The 17,970-nt window shown below is 41.5% G+C and overlaps 1 long non-coding RNA gene across 1 annotated transcript; it reads right to left on the bottom strand.

The window, feature by feature from the left end:
- Positions 1-277: 277 nt before the first annotated feature.
- On the bottom strand, positions 278-9,958 carry LOC115193842 (uncharacterized). The gene is made up of 4 exons (XR_003878244.1): positions 9,721-9,958; positions 8,319-8,726; positions 1,607-1,694; positions 278-826 (listed from the first exon to the last, which is right to left on the bottom strand). It is a non-coding gene; the product is annotated as an uncharacterized LOC115193842 (long non-coding RNA).
- Between the last annotated feature and the right edge of the window lie 8,012 nt (positions 9,959-17,970).

Here is a 17,970-nt window from a genome sequence, read left to right as displayed (position 1 = left end):
TAATATTTCTATACCTTACCATACAGTATATATGGTCATATTCTATATTCGGGTCCCTCTGCCCTGTCAAATCCACTCTCTAACATCAATGTATACACCTTGACCTCATGATGGTCGCTATGTTGACACGTTCCCCATCCCCAGTGGCCAATCCAATATGAAGTTCTACCTGAACACTGGAGATGCTGAGCCCTTTGTCTGTAAATAATTATTTAATACATTTTAGAATAAGGCTGTAATGTAACAAAATGTGGAAAAAGTCAACGGGTCTGAATACTTTCCGAAGGCACTGTATTCAAATTCCTGAGTACCGCTGCAAAGCAAATGTAACCATCGATGGCAGAAGATCCCAGCCAGGGATAATGAACATATAGCTCTGTATGAAGAGCATGGCAACACCCGCCAGTATCAGGTTTACATGTACTGTATGTGACCACTCCTGATATAAACTAGCTTATAGACGAGTTGAGATGTTATGTCACACACGTTTTAAATTGTTTCATTTATATTTCATTCTTCTAATTGTAAGTGTCAACATCATAGCCCATAAAATCATTTGGATTTCTGAAGACTGTTGAACTTGAATAACAAAAAGATCTATTCATAGGACAACAGACTGACCCTGCCCCAATCTAAACTGACTAAAGGAATGAAAATGTTCTCCTCTTTCCTAAAGTGGTCTCCTGAGACCTGGTAAAACCTACAGTACAAGCTCTTCATCGATGCTGAGACGGACATTGGCGAGGTGACTGGGATGAAGTTCCGCTGGAACAACCACATCATCAACCCCCTGCGCCCCATGTATGGTGCCACCAAGATTGAGCAGCTGCGAGGGAATGATAGCAAATTGTACATCAGTCTCTCTGTCTATCCTGCCGGTCTGCCCTGCATGTCTATCTACCCTCCCAGCCCTGCCAGTCCCACTTGTGTGGCAGCTGTCTGAGCCTCAGGAGGACAAGCAAGGGCATTCTGTTAATGCTAGCTGTACACCCCTAGTGCCAATATGGCCCCCTGAGGCTTCAAACTCAGCCCTAACAAAACGATTACCGCATTATGATTTACTGCCTATGCACCCTTATACAGATGTTTATGGTTAACGCTTCGAACACACCGACACCGTCATTGCGCAATATAGCACGCTGCATCATCTGGATATGTATGCAACAAAAGTTCAACATTCACCTTCTGCTACCATTTTGCCTACGCATACAGTTCGACACATACGCACCGAACGCACTGCAACTGCCTCTGCAACGCAATGCTGCAAGGCAAACACTGCATTTCATTGGAAATTAATGTAATTCTGTTGTACCACAATGCAATGACGCACGTGGTCGATGTGTTCGAAGCGTAACTCTACATTTGGTTTGGAGTGTAAACCTATGAAAGGAGGAACACATTAAATTACATGCTACTAGTTGTTTTTTTAATGTATTGTATACACAGGCAAACATGGACTGTATCCTTTAATATAATGTATAACAAGGGATTATCTTGAGAAGTAAAGTGCAGCTCTCTAAAAGATGTCTGTTCTGTAAAACACTAGAGGGCAGTGTATGACCACCATCGTGATAGATGTTTGCCCATTCACGTTCCACTGACTTACCATCTCTCTCCTCTCTGTTGCAGTTATTTGTTCTGTGGAAAGATGAGGGTGCGTGAAAACGTACACCAGATCCTTGATCCATGCTGACCTAAGTGAAGCACAACCAAACATGGTTTACAGAGATTTACAATAAAGTTACAGCATTTGAACTCTTTCTATGAGTCACAGTCATCTGATCCTTTCTACAATTGTGTAAAGACATCTAAACAATAAAGCACGGCAGCAACATGAGTGAAAGATAGAGGACATCAGTATATTCTTACCTGTTCAAGAACAAACAAATGCTTGAAATGCCAAAAAAGTATAAGCTACCATATGAAAGAATATGCAGAGTTGGGTTGAAATCCTGACTTGAGATGTGTGTTTGCATAAAGTGTGTGCACGATGCTTGCAGAAAGAAAGTTCCACATCTCTTTATGACCATCATTAATGTTGAAAGACTGGGGGCTGCATTTGTGCAAACACAAATTTACACTAAATTACACGTTAAGATCATTTCTCTCCTTTTCCCATTTAGACACAAAGTGCAGCCAGCCAAAAAGCCTGCCTAATGTGTCAGATATGTGTATTTCCAACAGATGGAATGTGTTCACAGCTCTCATTAACATGTCCCTGGCCTTTCACCAGCTTATGAAGTCCTGATTGGGTCTCATTGTTTTGGCTTCATTTATTTGAATACCACCCTATGATTATGGCTGGGGAAAATACAGCATTAAAAGGCAAGCTGCCATTTTCATCAGAATGCTAACAAAGTGCATTTGTATGCAGTGACTTCTCTGAGTCGAGCCATCAGCACTCACACAATACCAATCAGAACAATCTGCAGAGACACAGCTCTGAGAGTGACTACATTATGGTATTAGACACAGAATTAAATATGGGGCTAAGGGGTGGGGGGGATGCTTGTGTCTTCAAATCCGCCCTAGACATCCATCACTGTCTTTCTTTTCTGTTTCTTTTTAATAGGCTCATTGAATGCAGAGGCTAATGACAAAATAGCTGGCTAATTCCAGTAATTATGGCTGTTTGTCTGAGGGAATTTGTGTATGACAGCGTTTCATTTTGATCAGTGCTCCCGGAGCTCTGGGGGTGGCTTTGGAGCTAACAAAGGACAGGCAGGTTAAGCATTAGCAAGGTATACTTAAAACAGGGGAAAACACGACAGATGACAGATAAAAGATGTTTCAATGTGTATACAGTTATATAATTGGATGTGTATACAAAAGCATGCTACTATATGAATGACAGAGAGAGGGTTTGGTACTTTGGTAACTTTGGATTAGATAATGGTTGGGCTAGATAATGGGTTTTTTGGACTCCTTGAATACCAATCTTCTGAATAATTGCTTCGAAAAAACCTGAATGTTTATTTATTTTCCTTACTTTTTACCCTTTTTCCCCCCAATTTCGTGATACCCAATTGGTAGTTACAGTCTTGTCCCACTGCTGCAACTCCCGTACGGACTCGGGAGAGGCGAAGGTCGGAAGCCATGCGTCCTCCGAAACTCGACCATGCCAAGCTGCACTGCTTCTTGACACACTGCCCGTTTAACCCGGAAGCCAGCCGCATCAATGTGTCGGAGGAAACACATTACAACTGGTGATCGAAGTCAGCGTGCATGCGCCCGGCCCGCCACAGGAGTCACTAGAGCGCGATGGGACAAGGACATCCCGGCCAGCCAAACCCTCCCCTAACCCAGACAACGCTGGGCCAATTGTGTGCCGCCTCAAGGATCTCCCGGTTGCAGCCTGCTGCGACACAGTCTGGAATCGAACCTGGGTCTGTAGTGACGCCTCTAGCACTCCAGTGCCTTAGACCGCTGCGCCAATCGGGAGGCCTGAATGTTTATTTTACTATTTAAAAATGTTTCCAACTAGCACTGACTCTGCTGATAACTACTTTATTGAGGAAAAATGCCCTTACTATTATTGAGATATGTGGTTCCCCCACCTAACTTCGCCGACGAGTAGGTAAACCACCAATTCCCTCCTTATTATTGACCAATGTGCAATCATTGGAAAACAAACTGGACGATCTACGATTAAGACTATCCTGCCAACGGGACATTAAAAACTGTAATATCTTGTGTTTCACCGAGACATGACTGAAAGACGACACTGACAATATAGAGCTGGCTGGCTTCTCCATGCATCGGCAGGACAGAGAAGCTACGTCTGGTAAGACGAGGGGCGGGGGGGTGTGTGTCTATTTGTCAATAACAGTTGGTGTGCGATGTCTAATATTACAGAAGTCTTGAGGTATTGCTCGCCTGAGGTAGAATACCTCATGTAGACCACACTATCTACCAAGAGAGTTCTCATCTATATTATTCATAGCCGTCTATTTAGGACCACAAACTGATGCTGGCACAAAGATCACAATCAACAAGCTGTATAAGGTCATATGCAAACAAGAAAATGCTCATCCAGAAGCGGTGCTCCTAGTGGCCGGGGACTTTAATGCAGGCAAACATGAATCCATTTTACCTCATTTCTACCAGCATGTCACATGTGCAACCAGAGAGGAAAAAAACTCTCGACCACCTTTACTCCACACACAGAGACGCATAATTCTATCCTCCTGATTAATACGGAAGTGGTCAGATGACGTGGATGCTACGCTACAGGACTGTTTTGCTAGGACCAACTGGAAAATGTTCCGGGATTCATCCAATGGCATTGACGAGTATACCACCTCAGTCACTGGCTTCATCAATAAGTGCATCGACGACGTCATCCCCACAGTGGCTCTACATACATTTCCCAACCAGAAGCCATGGATTACAGGCAACATCTGCACTAAGCTAAAGGCTAGAGCTGCCGCTTTCAAGGCGCATGACACTAATCCAGACGCTTAACAGACATCCCACTAAAATATTATGGACTACAAAGGGAAACCCAGCCACGAGCTGCCCAGTGACGTGAGCCAACCAGACGAGCTAAATGCCTTTTATGCTCGCTTCGAGGCAAGCAACACTGAAACATGCATGAGAGAACCAGCTGTTCCGGACGACTGCGTGATCACGCTCGCCGTAGCTGATGTAAACAGGTCAACATTCACAAGGCTGCAGGGCCAGGCGGATTACCAGGATGTGTACTCAAAGCATGCGCGGACCAACTGGCAAGTGTCTTTACTGACATTTTCAACCACGTCAGTAGCTATGAAGTGCTTTGAAAGGCTGGTCATGGCTCACATCAACACCATCATGCCGGAAACTCTAGATGCACTCCAATTCGCATACTGCCCCAACAGATCCACAGATGACGCAATCTCAATCGCACTCCACACTGCCCTTTCCCACCTGGACAAAAGGAACACCTATGTGAGAAGGCTGTTCATTGACTACAGTTCAGCATTGAACACCATAGTGCCCACAAAGCTCATCGCTAAGCTAAGGACCCTGGGACTAAACACCTCCCTCTGCAACTGGATCCTGGACTTCCTGACGGGCCGCCCCCAGGTGGTAAGGGTAGGCAACAACACATCTGCCACGCTGATCCTCAACACTGGGGCCCTTCAGGGGTGCGTGCTTAGTCCCCTCCTGTACTCCCTGTTCACCCACGATTGCGTGGCCAAGTACGACTCCAACACGATCATTAAGTTTGCTGACGACACAACAGTGGTAGGTCTGATCACTGACAACAATGAGACAGCCTATAGGGAGGAGGTCAGAGACCTGGCAGTGTTGTGCCAGGACAACAACCTCTCCCTCAATGTGAGCAAGACAAAGGAGCTGATCGTGGGCTATAGGAAAAGGAGGGCCGAACAGGCCCCCGTTAACATTGATGGGACTGAAGAGGAGCAGGTCGAGAGTTTCAAGTTCCTTGCTGTCAACATCACTAACGAACTATCATGGTCCAAACACACCAAGACAGTTGGAAGAGGGCAAGGCAACACCTTTTCCCCTTCAGGAAAATGAAAAGATTTGGCATGGGTCCCCAGATCCTCAAATATTTCTTCAACTGCACCATCGAGAGCATCCTGACCGGTTGCATCACCACCTGATATAGCAACTGCTCGGCAGTACATCACTGGGCCAAGCTTCCTGACATCCAGGGCCTATATACTAGGCGATGTGAGAGGAAAGCCCAAAAAATTGTCAAAGACTCCTGTCACCCAAGTCATAGACTGTTCTCTCTGCTACTGCACGGCAAGCAGTACCGGTGCGCCAAGTCTAGGACCAAAAGGCTCATTATGAGCTTCTACCCCCAAGCCATAAGACTGCTGAACAATTTATCAAATAGCCACCCGGACTATTTCAATTGACCCTGCCCCCTTTGTTTTTACACTGCTGCTACTCGCTGTTTATTATCTATGCATAGTCGCTTTACAAATTATCCCGACTTAACCTCTACCTCCACACATTGACTCGGTACCGGTACCCCCTTGATATAGCCATGTAATTTTCTTGTGGTACTTTTTTTTTCTCACTTTAGTTTATTTAGTAAATATTTTCTTAACTCTATTTCTTGAACTGCATTGTTGGTTAAGGGCTTGTGAGTAAGCATTTCAAGGTAAGGTCTACACCTGTTGTATTCAGCGCATGTGACAATTAAATGTTATTTTATTTTAACTATCTTAAGATGAAAGCACTAACTGTAAATCTCTCTGGATAACAGTGTCTGCTAAATGACTAAAATGTCAATGTAAATATGGTTGGGGTGTGGTTATCTAGATTATCATAGATTCATAAATGGACTAGGATGTTTCCTGGCGAGTGAAAAATATCAGAATAATTTAGTACCTATCGTGCTCTAAGCATACTAGTAGTGCGTGAGGGCTAATCATACTGGAGTTGTTGTGCCCACATTAGGAACAAAGGGTTGCTGGTCTGATCCAGGGGCGTTTCTAGGATTTTAAGACCTTCGGGGCTTAGCCCAAAGCCAGTAGGGTTGTTCGGGGGCATTCTCCCCCGGCAAAAAAATAAGTAATTTCAACAGCAAAATGCATGAATTTTGTGCACCTTGAGATTATAACATTCAGAGAATAGATCTTCAAACACAGACTCTGACCTGTCCAATGAGCCAAACTGATTAAAGAATCCCAGAGTACCCAAACACACACACACACATACTGTGCAGTAATTACAATACATAGAGAAACTTGAATCCCCTAATGTCGATGCATGTGCCCCCGCAAAAATGTATTAGCATAATAATAAAAAATAATTTTTTTCCCCTTGATGACAGCTTTGCACACTCTTGGCATTCTCTCAACCAGCTTCATGAGGTAGTAACCTGGAATGCATTTCAAATAACAGGTGTGCCTTGTTAAAGTTAATTCGTGGAATTTCTTTCCTTCTTAATGTGTTTGGGAAAGGGGGATACCTAGTCAGTTGTCCAACTGATTGATGTGTCTTCCGCATTTAACCCAGCCCCTCTAAATCAGAGAGGTGCGGGGGACTGCCTTAATCGAAATCCACATCTTCGGCACCCGTGGAACAGTGGGTTAACTGCCTTGCTCAGGGGTAGAACAACATATTTTTACCTTATCAGCTCGGGGATTCGATCCAGCAACCTTCCGGTTACTGGCCCAACGCTCTGACCACTAGGCTACCTCTGTCAATCCGGAACATTTCAGGAACTTTGAAAGTTTCTTCAAGTGCAGTCGCAAAAACCATCAAGCGCTATGATAAAACTGGCTCTCATGAGGACCGCCACAGGAAAGGAAGACCCAGAGTTTCATCTGCTACAGAGGATCAGTTCATTAGAGTTACCAGCCTCAGAAAATGCAACTCAAATAAATGCTTCACATAGTTCAAGAAATAGACCCATCTCAACATCTGTTCAGGGGAGACTGGTGAATCAGGCCTTCATGGTCAAATTGCTGCAAAGAAACCACTACTAAAGGACAACAATAAGAAGAGACTTGCTTGGACTAATAAACACAAGCAATGGACATTAGACCAGTGGAAATCTGTCCTTTGGTCTGATGAGTCCAAATTTGAGATTTTTGGTCAACAGTCAACAAATGCTCACCATATGTGGGAACTCCTTCAAGACTGTTGGAAAAGCATTCCAGGTGAAGCTGGTTGAGAGAATGCCAAGAGTGTGCAAAGCTGTCATCAAGGCAAAGAGTGGCTACTTTGAAGAATCTAAAATCTATTTTGATTTGTTCCAACACATTTTTGGTTAATACATGATTCCATATGTGTTATTTAATAGTTTTGGTGTCTTCACTATTATTCTACAATGTAGAATAAAGAAAAACCCTTGAATGAGTAGGTGTGTCCAAACTTTTGACTGGTACTGTATATATGGAGACTGTTTAGTGACAAAACAAACGGGTTAAATACATGTAAAAAAAATTTTTTACAAATGTTTCCTAATCTTTCTTATATCTCTCAGATATAGGATTTTTTTGGAGGGAGGGACTATCTGTTGCTCCATGTAGTGAATCTGTTATTCAATGAGTTTGTATGGACTAATAGCAGTAAGGCCAAATACAACTTATTAAAAAACGTTTTTATAAAAAAATATATATACTTCAAGGGGTCTTAATGTAATGTAAATGTAATTAAATGTTACAATTCTAAATTAAATAGCAAAATGTTCCTTGGTATGACCTTCTTAAAACAATTCCATATAGCTTCGTAGTACCTCACCTGCAAATTATTTGTAAACCATGTCTTGATTTTTCACTGTCTGTATTTCACCTGTTATCATTTGAATCTATAGATCAGCTTGAAGTGATACTGTGTGCTCAACCCACCTCTGTTCTCTCTCCATCTGCCCTCTTGTCACTTTATCTGTGTCTTGTCCGTTGCTGTCTCAAGTTCTTGTTTGTTAATGTCTTCTTTGTCTTCCTTCTTCTGTTATGGCCTGTTCCGTTCTGGTGTCTCGCTCGATCATATCCTACTCTTCTGTTGCTATCTCTGTGTCTTGTCTCGTGTCTCTCTCCATCATTTACTTTTCTGTTGCTGCCCCTGTGTCTTGTCTGGTGCGTCTCTTTAGTTTTTCAATCCAAAACGGTCAAGGGGATACTGGAGTAGCTGAACTTGTTTTGGGCCTATGTCTGGGTCACCTAAAGCATCCTCTTCCCTACCAGCTGCCCCTGGCTGCTGCTGTTCTAAGTGCTCCACTGGCCTGTTGTTCTCATCTGTCATCCTCCTTGGCTCATCTGAAAGGTAGCAAGGTAGAGGTGCAACATGTCATTAATTCGTTTTAAAGGGCAAATACACTTCCTGATTTGGCCTCGTTTAAGAATTGGTTCATTAAGAAATGCTAGCGGCATGACTAAATTCAAACGTGAGTTGGTTTCGGATGTGGTATGATGTGGTTGTCTCGTGTCTCATAAATAAGGGTGTCTGCTAAGAAAACAAATACTAATTAAATCAAATAATGGATAGGTAACCTGACAGAGGAGTGAAAACGTGCTCAGCTCTCGCTTTTCCTCTGCATGATGTTATACTAGCTGCCCTCCCCCTTCAGATTTTTTTTATTTGTCATATACACATGAAATGCATGGTGTACACAGTGCAATGAAATGCTGACTTGCAGGTTAACCTCTCGACAATGCAACAACAATAGAAAAGTAATTAGCTAAGTGAATACAAAGTGTAATACAAATAAAAGCTAAATGAAATAATATCACCAATTTAATAATGGGCAGTTTTTTACAAATAGTTACATAGCCTATATGGAAATAACAGACATGAGCCAAGCATGTTTACCTGTATAATTGAATAAGGTTAGGTTATAAGACCTCTATGATTAATTTCTTTTTTCATTTAGTCAGTTCTACCACCTCAACATTGCTAATTTAAACGGCAAAATATTATATTGTAGTAAAGTTCAGCTTCAGTCCACGGGGGGACACTGTGTCATTGTCAGAAGACGTGCTTCAGTCAGAAAAACGTTCTCAGCTAGATAGCCAGCCAGTAGCTAGCTAAAAAAACGAAACCCATCAAATACACTCTCAAGAAATAAACACTTTTCCTAATATCAATACTTATATCAACATCCTTAGCTTGCCCACTCACTAAATATACTGTTAAATAACTGACTGACACCCAATAGCTTAAGCTACTTTATTAGCATTAGCCAACCTTATGCTGAGGTAGACTGAGGTAGACTAACGTTAGCTAGTTAGCTACCACCAACCCTGCACAAACCTGTGGCTAACTCTGCTGCTGCTGCACTCTGACTCTCTGGCTGTTCTGTCCTCTCCACCTCATTCACTGCTGCCTCAACCTGCTCGCTTGTTTTGGCCTATCTTTTGGAAGAAGAGTTCCTATGCTGTCCTATAAAGTGCTATGCTGCAGACTCTGACTGAGTGACAGACGTTTTGCTGAGTGACGACATAAAACAGGTGCTGTAGGAGTGGGGGAGGGGTCAAGGAGCGTAAGCGGTCCTCTGCCTTGTGAAACCTCGACCAATCACTGCAGGCACCGTATCACGTCAAGGGCTGATTGCAGTGCCTTCTACTGCATAACGCAGCGTATTGTATTGCTTATATTTGTCATACAAATGTGCAAGAAAATCTTTTTTCTATATATACTGCATAGCACAAGTGATGTGTGGTTATAGAAACTCATATCACACGGAAGTGTAAAAATAAAATAAGTTAAAAAGGTCTGGACCAAAAACATCCAGGGCTGAAGCATGGAAGCCCAGACCTAATGACACCACTGGTCTGATCTCAGCTGACTATCCCCTGATTTAGAATATCTAACAGTCAGTCATATAAACCCCCTGCTAGAATATCTAACAGTTGTTGATATAAACCCCTATTAGAATATCTAACAGTTAGTCATATAACCCCCTACTAGAAAATCTAACAGTTAGTCATATAACCCCCTACTAGAATATCTAACAGTTGTTGATATAAACCCCTACTAGAATATCTAACAGTTAGTCATATAAACCCCTACTAGAATATCTAACAGTTAGATATTCTAGTAGGGGTTTATATGACTAACTGTTAGATATTCTAGTAGGGGTTTATATCAACAACTGTTAGATATTCTAGTAGGGGGTTATATGACTAACTGTTAGATTTTCTAGTAGGGGGTTATATGACTAACTGTTAGATATTCTAGTAGGGGTTTATATGACTAACTGTTAGATATTCTAGTAGGGGGTTTATATGACTAACAGTTAGTCATATAAACCCCTACTAGAATATCTAACAGTTGTTGATATTAAGCCCCTACTAGAATATCTAACAGTCAGTCATATAAACCCCATACTAGAATATCTAACAGTTAGTCATATAAACCCCCTACTAGAATATCTAACAGTTGTTGATATAAACCCCTACTAGAATATCTAACAGTTAGTCATATAACCCCCCTACTACAATATCTAACAGTTAGTCATATAAACCCCATACTAGAATATCTAACAGTTGTTGATATAATCCCCTACTAGAATATCTAACAGTTAGTCATATAACCCCCCTACTAGAATATCTAACAGTTGTTGATATAAACCCCTACTAGAATATCTAACAGTTAGTCATATAAACCCCTACTAGAATATCTAACAGTTAGTCATATAACCCCCCTACTAGAATATCTAACAGTTGTTGATATAAACCCCTACTAGAATATCTAACAGTTAGTCATATAAACCCCCTACTAGAATATCTAACAGTTGTTGATATAAACCCCTACTAGAATATCTAACAGTTAGTCATATAACACCCCTACTACAATATCTAACTGTTAGATATTCTAGTAGGGGGTTTATATGACTAACAGTTGTTGATATAAACCCCCTACTAGAATATCTAACAGCTAGTCATATAAACCCCTACTAGAATATCTAATAGTTAGTCATATAAACCCCTACTAGAATATCTAACGGTTAGTCATATAAACCCCTACTAGAATATCTAACAGTTAGTCATATAAACCCCGTACTAGAATATCTAACAGTTGTTGATATAAACCCCTACTAGAATATCTAACAGTTAGTCATATAACCCCCTACTAGAATATCTAACAGTCAGTCATATAAACCCCCTACTAGAATATCTAACAGTTGTTGATATAAATACCCTACTAGAATATCTAACAGTCAGTCATATAACCCCCTACTAGAATATCTAACAGTTGTTGATATAAACCCCTACTAGAATATCTAACGGTCAGTCATATAAACCCCCTACTAGAATATCTAACAGTTAGTCATATAAACCCCCTACTAGAATATCTAACAGTTAGTCATATAAACCCCCCTACTAGAATATCTAACAGTTGTTGATATAAATACCCTACTAGAATATCTAACGGTTAGTCATATAAACCCCCTACTAGAATATCTAACAGTTAGTCATATAAACCCCCTACTAGAATATCTAACAGTTAGTCATATAAATCCCCTACTAGAATATCTAACAGTTGTTGATATAAACCCCTACTAGAATATCTAACGGTTAGTCATATAAACCCCCTACTATAATATCTGTCACGAATATCTTCGTCTTCAGACGATATAACGAAATCATCGTCGGAAAAGGTAGACCAATACGCAGCAGAGTCGATAGAGTTCATCTTGAACATTTAATGAAATTCAACACGAATACAAAAACAACAAACAAGAAAACGAACGATACACTGACAGTCTGCAAAGCAAAGCTCAACACAGAACAATCACCCCCAATCACAAACACACCCTTATATATGGGACTCTCAATCAAAGGCAGATAGACAACACCTGCCTTCAACTGAGAGTCCCAAAGCCAATTAACCAACATAGAAACACACTCACCAGATTAGACATAGAAATACATAAACATAGACTATAAACCAAAACCCCGGAAATACTAAATCAAACACCCCCTTTGAACAAACACACCACCCTGAACCACATAAAACAAATACCCTCTGTCACGCCCTGACCAAACTACAAAACAATTAACCTTATATACTGGCCAGGACGTGACAGTACCCCCCCCCTTAAAGGTGCTACCCCGGAAGCACCTTAACAAAAAAAAAATAACCCCAAACAATACCCAAACGAAAAATTCCCCCTTACTAAAGGGAGGGATGGGAGGGTGGCTGCCGTCAATGACGGCACTGTGCTACACCCCCCCCCCCCAACCCACCTATTTTTTGGAGGTGGCTCCGGCTCAGGCCGTTCCAGGCTGTCTGGGCAGTCTGGCAGCTCGGGACAGTCTGGGCAGTCTGGCAGCTCGGGACAGTCTGGGCAGTCTGGCAACTCGGGACAGTCAGGGCAGTCTGGCAACTCGGGACAGTCAGGGCAGTCTGGACAGTCAGGGCAGTCTGGCCACTCGGGACAGTCAGGGCAGTCTGGCCACTCCGGCAGTTCAGGGCAGTCTGGCCACTCCGGCAGTTCAGCGCAGTCTGGCCACTCCGGCAGTTCAGCGCAGTCTGGCCACTCCGGCAGTTCAGCGCAGTCTGGCCACTCCGGCAGTTCAGCGCAGTCTGGCCACTCCGGCGACTGTTGACTGGCGGGCAGCTCCGACGACTGTTGACTGGCGGGCAGCTCCGACGACTGTTGACTGGCGGGCAGCTCCGACGACTGTTGACTGGCGGGCAGCTCCGACGACTGTTGACTGGCGGGCAGCTCCGACGACTGTTGACTGGCGGGCAGCTCCGACGACTGTTGACTGGCGGGCAGCTCCGACGACTGTTGACTGGCGAGGCTGGGTTTACGCACTTGTCGTTTAGTGCGGGGAGCGGGAACAGGACGAGTCGGACTGGGTGGACGCACTTCCGGGTCCGCACGAGAGACAGGAGCTGGAAACCCAGGGCTATGGAGGCGCACAGCCGGTCTAGATCTTACCTCCTGCACAACCCGCCTTGGCTGGATGGAACTAGTAGCCCTGTACGAGCGGAGTGCTCGTACAGGGCAGACTGGGCTGTGCAGGGGCCTGATGGTAGCCGTGCGTAGAGCGGGAGTTGGGTAGCCTGGTCCTCGGAGGCGTACCGGCGACCAGATGCGCAGGCATCCTCCTACCAGGCTGGATGCCCGCTCTAGCACGGCACCTGCGAGGGGCTGGAATAACTCGCACCGGACTGTGCGTGCGTATGGGTGAGATAGTGCGCTTCTCAGCAAAACATGGCGCTCCCCACCTCATACGCTCCTCCATATAACCACGGGTAGCTGGCTTCCGGCTCTTCCTTTGCCTAGCCAAACTACCCGTGTGCCCCCCCCAAAAAAATTATTGGGGGTGCCTCTCGTGCTTCTCCCTCAGCGCGTCTCTGGCCTCGTACCACCGCCTCTCTGCCTTGGCTGCTTCTATTTCCCACTGCGGGCGGCGATACTCCCCAGCCTGATGCCAAGGTCCGGCCACGTCCAGAACTTCCTCCCAAGTCCACTTCTCCCGCCAGTCCAACTCGAACGCCGTCTGCTCCTTCCTCTGCTGCTTGGTCCTTGAGTGGTGGGTGATTCTGTCACGAATATCTTCGTCTTCAGACGATATAACGAAATCATCGTCGGAAAAGGTAGACCAACACGCAGCAGAGTCGATAGAGTTCATCTTGAACATTTAATGAAATTCAACACGAATACAAACACAACAAACAAGAAAACGAACGATACACTGACAGTCTGCAATGCAAAGCTCAACACAGAACAATCACCCCCAATCACAAACACAAACACACCCTTATATATGGGACTCTCAATCAAAGGCAGATAGACAACACCTGCCTTCAACTGAGAGTCCCAAAGCCAATTAACCAACATAGAAACACACTCACCAGATTAGACATAGAAATACATAAACATAGACTATAAACCAAAACCCCGGAAATACTAAATCAAACACCCCCTTTTAACAAACACACCACCCTGAACCACATAAAACAAATACCCTCTGTCACGCCCTGACCAAACTACAAAACAATTAACCTTATATACTGGCCAGGACGTGACAATATCTAACAGTTAGTCATATAAACCCCCTACTAGAATATCTAACAGTTGTTGATATAAACCCCTACTAGAATATCTAACAGTTAGTCATATAAACCCCTAAAAGAATATCTAACAGTTAGTCATATAACCCCCTACTAGAATATCTAACAGTTGTTGATATAACCCCCTACTAGAATATCTAACAGTTGTTGATATAAACCCCTACTAGAATATCTAACAGTTAGTCATATAACCCCCTACTAGAATATCTAACAGTCAGTCATATAAACCCCTACTAGAATATCTAACAGTTAGTCATATAACCCCCTACTAGAATATCTAACAGTTAGTCATATAACCCCCTACTAGAATATCTAACAGTCAGTCATATAAACCCCCTACTAGAATATCTAACAGTTGTTGATATAAATATCCTACTAGAATATCTAACAGTCAGTCATATAACCCCCTACTAGAATATCTAACAGTTAGTCATATAAACCCCCTACTAGAATATCTAACAGTTGTTGATATAACCCCCTACTAGAATATCTAACAGTTGTTGATATAAACCCCTACTAGAATATCTAACAGTTAGTCATATAACCCCCTACTAGAATATCTAACAGTCAGTCATATAAACCCCTACTAGAATATCTAACAGTTAGTCATATAACCCCCTACTAGAATATCTAACAGTTGTTGATATAAACCCCTACTAGAATATCTAACAGTTAGTCATATAACCCCCTACCAGAATATCTAACAGTCAGTCATATAAACCCCCTACTAGAATATCTAACAGTTGTTGATATAAATACCCTACTAGAATATCTAACAGTCAGTCATATAACCCCCTACTAGAATATCTAACAGTTAGTCATATAAACCCCTACTAGAATATCTAACAGTTGTTGATATAAACCCCTACTAGAATATCTAACAGTTAGTCATATAACCCCCTACTAGAATATCTAACAGTTAGTCATATAAACCCCCTACTAGAATATCTAACAGTTGTTGATATAAACCCCTACCAGAATATCTAACAGTTGTTGATATAAATACCCTACTAGAATATCTAACAGTTAGTCATATAAACCCCCTACTAGAATATCTAACAGTTAGTCATATAAACCCCCTACTAGAATATCTAACAGTTAGTCATATAAATCCCCTACTAGAATATCTAACAGTTAGTCGTATAACCCCCTACTAGAATATCTAACAGTTGTTGATATAAATACCCTACTAGAATATCTAACAGTTGTTGATATAAACCCCCCTACTAGAATATCTAACAGTTAGTCATATAAACCCCCTACTAGAATATCTAACAGTTAGTCGTATAACCCCCTACTAGAATATCTAACAGTCGTTGATATAAATACCCTACTAGAATATCTAACAGTTAGTCATATAAACCCCCTACTAGAATATCTAACAGTTAGTCATATAAACCCCTACTAGAATATCTTACAGTTGTTGATATAAATACCCTACTAGAATATCTAACAGTTAGTCATATAACCCCCTACTAGAATATCTAACAGTCAGTCATATAAACCCCCTACTAGAATATCTAACAGTTGTTGATATAAATATCCTACTAGAATATCTAACAGTCAGTCATATAACCCCCTACTAGAATATCTAACAGTTAGTCATATAAACCCCCTACTAGAATATCTAACAGTTGTTGATATAACCCCCTACTAGAATATCTAACAGTTGTTGATATAAACCCCTACTAGAATATCTAACAGTTAGTCATATAACCCCCTACTAGAATATCTAACAGTCAGTCATATAAACCCCTACTAGAATATCTAACAGTTAGTCATATAACCCCCTACTAGAATATCTAACAGTTGTTGATATAAACCCCTACTAGAATATCTAACAGTTAGTCATATAACCCCCTACCAGAATATCTAACAGTCAGTCATATAAACCCCCTACTAGAATATCTAACAGTTGTTGATATAAATACCCTACTAGAATATCTAACAGTCAGTCATATAACCCCCTACTAGAATATCTAACAGTTAGTCACATAAACCCCCTACTAGAATATCTAACAGTTAGTCATATAAACCCCTACTAGAATATCTAACAGTTGTTGATATAAACCCCTACTAGAATATCTAACAGTTAGTCATATAACCCCCTACTAGAATATCTAACAGTTAGTCATATAAACCCCCTACTAGAATATCTAACAGTTGTTGATATAAACCCCTACCAGAATATCTAACAGTTGTTGATATAAATACCCTACTAGAATATCTAACAGTTAGTCATATAAACCCCCTACTAGAATATCTAACAGTTAGTCATATAAACCCCCTACTAGAATATCTAACAGTTAGTCATATAAATCCCCTACTAGAATATCTAACAGTTAGTCGTATAACCCCCTACTAGAATATCTAACAGTTGTTGATATAAATACCCTACTAGAATATCTAACAGTTGTTGATATAAACCCCCCTACTAGAATATCTAACAGTTAGTCATATAAACCCCCTACTAGAATATCTAACAGTTAGTCGTATAACCCCCTACTAGAATATCTAACAGTCGTTGATATAAATACCCTACTAGAATATCTAACAGTTAGTCATATAAACCCCCTACTAGAATATCTAACAGTTAGTCATATAAACCCCTACTAGAATATCTTACAGTTGTTGATATAAATACCCTACTAGAATATCTAACAGTTAGTCATATAAACCCCCTACTAGAATATCTAACAGTTAGTCATATAAACCCCCTACTAGAATATCTAACAGTTAGTCATATAAATCCCCTACTAGAATATCTAACAGTTGTTGATATAAACCCCTACTAGAATATCTAACAGTTAGTCATATAACCCCCCTACTAGAATATCTAACAGTTAGTCATATAAACCCCCCTACTAGAATATCTAACAGTTGTTGATATAAACCCCTACTAGAATATCTAACGGTCAGTCATATAAACCCCTACTAGAATATCTAACAGTTAGTCATATAAACCCCCTACTAGAATATCTAACAGTTAGTCATATAACCCCCTACTAGAATATCTAACAGTTAGTCATATAACCCCCCTACTAGAATATCTAACAGTTAGTCATATAAACCCCCCTACTAGAATATCTAACAGTTGTTGATATAAACCCCTACTAGAATATCTAACGGTCAGTCATATAAACCCCCTACTAGAATATCTAACAGTTAGTCATATAACCCCCCTACTAGAATATCTAACAGTTGTTGATATAAATACCCTACTAGAATATCTAACGGTTAGTCATATAAACCCCCTACTAGAATATCTAACAGTTAGTCATATAAATCCCCTACTAGAATATCTAACAGTTGTTGATATAAACCCCTACTAGAATATCTAACGGTTAGTCATATAAACCCCCTACTATAATATCTAACAGTTGTTGATATAAACCCCTACTAGAATATCTAACAGTTAGTCATATAACCCCCCTACTACAATATCTAACAGTTAGTCATATAAACCCCCTA

This window comes from Salmo trutta, chromosome 5 (assembly GCF_901001165.1).
Source record: "Salmo trutta chromosome 5, fSalTru1.1, whole genome shotgun sequence".
NCBI classification, from domain to species: Eukaryota; Metazoa; Chordata; class Actinopteri; order Salmoniformes; family Salmonidae; genus Salmo; species Salmo trutta.
This window is presented reverse-complemented; position numbering and strand designations above follow the sequence as displayed.